This window comes from Phodopus roborovskii, unplaced genomic scaffold, assembly GCF_943737965.1.
Source record: "Phodopus roborovskii unplaced genomic scaffold, PHOROB, whole genome shotgun sequence".
Taxonomy (NCBI): Eukaryota; Metazoa; Chordata; class Mammalia; order Rodentia; family Cricetidae; genus Phodopus; species Phodopus roborovskii.
Window position 1 is genome coordinate 33,402,673 of NW_026126525.1, and position 3,310 is coordinate 33,405,982.

A 3,310-nucleotide genomic window follows, 5' to 3' on the forward strand; every position below is an offset into this window, starting at 1 on the left:
CCAGATAAGCTTTTTAGATCATAAACAATGTATCACCACAGCTCCCCACTGCTGATATATACTTTATGATATGATGATATAACTGGAATCCCAAGTTATACAGTAAGACAATGTCACTGGGTATGATATTATGCTGAAAATTGAATTGATCCAAAGTTAGTGAAAGCAAAGAGAATCTCAATAAAGGTATAATGGCAGGAATGAAGTTGGTGTAAAGTTACAAATTCCTTGTTGTCTCTGTTCATCATATATACATATATAAATATATATACGCATATTGCATATACAATCTGGATGTTGAATGTTTTCCCCCTCCAAATCTCACATAAAAATTCATTTGCCATGGTAGCAGTATCATATTGTAACTAAGAGTATTTTACAAGATTATTGAAATTATTATGAATTGACTTATTTCCCTATGGTGGGAGAGGTTTCTTCATGAAAAGAGCAGCTCTATGCCCCCTTTTCCCTCTGTTATCTCTCTGCTCCTTCCCTATGGGATGACACAGCAGAAAGTCTACACTACATGACAGCACATTGATCTTATATTTCCCATCCTACAGAACTGTAAGAGAATAAATTTCCGTTCTCTATATATAATTTCTCAGTCTCAGCTAGGTTGTTATGGCAGTACCAAATGGATGAAGACATCTTTGGCATACAATTTCAGCAGTTAGTAATAGGTAGAAGCCACAGATTACTGTAAAGTTTCAAGAGGCTATAAAGCAAGGCTTAGCACAAACATACCAAATGTATAGTGTGTGTGTCTGTGTGTGTGTGTCTCTCTCTCTCTCTGTGTGTGTGTGTGTGTGTGTGTGTGTGTATCCATAGATAATGTTGCTGTCTGCTCTCTGGCATACTGACCAGTCCCTTTGATGGAAGCTTTACTCTGCACCAAATATAACGACTTTCTGAAAGCAGGATATACCAGCACTGTAGCTAACTGAGATGGCAGAATTCTTCATAGACTGGAGTAATAACAGAATAACCAAGGGACCAGGATTGTGCCTGCTGCTATACATCTGTTACACAGTGAATTTAGGATAAAAGTAGTGGGTTGAAGCTAATATATAACTGCTAAAGACTAGTTATTCATAAAGAAAAGGAATAAATAAATAAATAAAATAAATTTCAAAATAAAAATATTTTGAAAACTCACTAGTGTCCATTTCTATAATGACAATCAAAGCTCTGAGTAATGACACCAGGTTCTTGTTAATTCTTCTTTGAATATTTCAGATTGATGTAACTCTTACTGCGGTACAGACTGGAGTCTATCATGCACTCAAATAACTCTACACTGAAGAATTCTTCAAGCAAATAATAAAAAAATGTGTGTTCTGTCAACAGTTGTTAACTTATACAAAAATAATACACTATTATTGCTTAACTGGATAGGTAGATGTCCACCTTGAACATGAGAAAAATCAATGCACAGAGATGGATTTGTGGCCTTGGCAGTTCAACCATTTCGAGTGTCAGATCTTCCATGGCCACTGTGACAATCACCTATGACAACAGATCTAAAAATCTTTCCTCAGAGCTGGGTATTCAATCAAAGTTAATTCAATCAATTATAGTTCTAACATCTAAATAAAACATATATGAAGTAAAGACATTTAAGGCTTTGATTTGATGTCTGATATTTCTGCATCCAGGCTGTGGTAAGATTTTCCTCTTACAGGGAAGTTTGGAGAGAGCCTAACAATGTCTTCTCCAAGACACTGAGACTTTAACACAATGAAGACAGTGGTGAACGGCCCCAGATCAAAGGCTCCTTCCAAGTAGAAGTCTATGTCTCAGTTTACAGAGAATCTCAGCAATTATGCCAATAGATACTATGAAGTTCAAAAATCATCGAGTCGTGTTTGGTCTTTCCACAATTTCTGGCATAACAATGCATTAAAAAGATATTAAGGGATCTCTGTGAGTTCAAGGCCAGCCTTGTCTACAGAGAAAATTCCAGGACAGCCTCCAAAGCTAAAGAGAAACCCCGTCTCGAAAAAACAAAAACAACAACAACAAAAAATGCTGACTGAGTGCCTCCTCTGCCGGCTTCCTCCTCAGACCGCCTTTCTTTCCAGAGAGCCAAAGGTTTCTGTCATGGAGACCCGCAGTCCCAGTGTCTTGATTAGTAATGATGAACCAGGCTATGACCTAGATTTATTTTGTATATCTAATCATTATGCTGAGGATTTGGAAAAGGTGTTTATTCCTCATGGACTGACTATGGACAGGACTGAAAGACTTGCTCGAGATGTCATGAAAGAGATGGGAGGCCATAACATTATGGACCTCTGTGTGCTGAAGGGGGGCTATAAATTCTTTGCTGACCTGCTGGATTACATTAAAGCACTGAATAGAAATAGTGATAGACCCATTCCTATGACGGTAGATTTTATCAGGCTGAAAATACTGTAATGTAATCAGTCAACAGGGGATATGAAAGTTCTTGGTGGGGATGATCTCTCAACTTTAACTGGGAAGAATGTCTTGATTGTTGAAGATATAATTGACACTGGTAAAACAATGCAAACTTTGCTTTCCTTGGTCAAGCAGTACAGCCCCAAAATGGTTAAGGTTGCAAACTTGCTGGTGAAAAGGACCTCTTAAAGTGTTGGATATAGGCCAGACTTTGTTGGATTTGAAATTACGGATGAGTGTGTTGTTGGATATGCCCTTGACTATAATGAATACTTCAAGGATTTGAATCATGTTTGTGACATTAGTAAAACTGGAAAAGACTAATACAAAGAGGAGAGTTGAATCTGCAAACATGAGTCCCATTGATGTTGCTAGTAAAATTAGCAAGCATTCTACTTGTTCAGCCATCTGCATCATAGTACAGCTTTTTGCATGAACCTATTAAGAATTTTATGTTTTTTTTTTATTTTTAGAAATATCAGCTGCTGCATTCTTGAACTTTTTAATTTACACTATGAGCCTATAGGTCAACTATAGATTGTCGCTTACCTTGTGAGCAAAATAAATCTCTTAAATTACCACTATTAAAACTGCTGAGATTGTATCTGTAAGAAGCATTTAAAGAGGAGATATATTAGCTTTTAATTGGTATTTCAATTTTTATATATTCAGGAAAGAAAGATATGATTGAATATTGTTAATTACAACACCATATATTTAGAACAGTGTGAAGCACTCAGTTTTGTATCAGTGACCATCTAAGAAGTTCTGTTCAGTGGAATAAAAATATGTTTCAGCAGGCTTGGCTGTGTTTCCTCACTTGGATTATTTGAGTGAGTGATTGTCAACAGTTCCTTTTAAATGCAAGTAAATAAATTCTTAAAAA

General features: G+C 36.3%; 1 pseudogene; it reads left to right on the forward strand.

Moving 5' to 3' along the window:
• The first annotated feature begins 2,103 nt into the window (after positions 1–2,103).
• Positions 2,104–3,085, forward strand: LOC127232383 (hypoxanthine-guanine phosphoribosyltransferase-like; annotated as a pseudogene).
• The last annotated feature ends 225 nt before the right edge of the window (positions 3,086–3,310 follow it).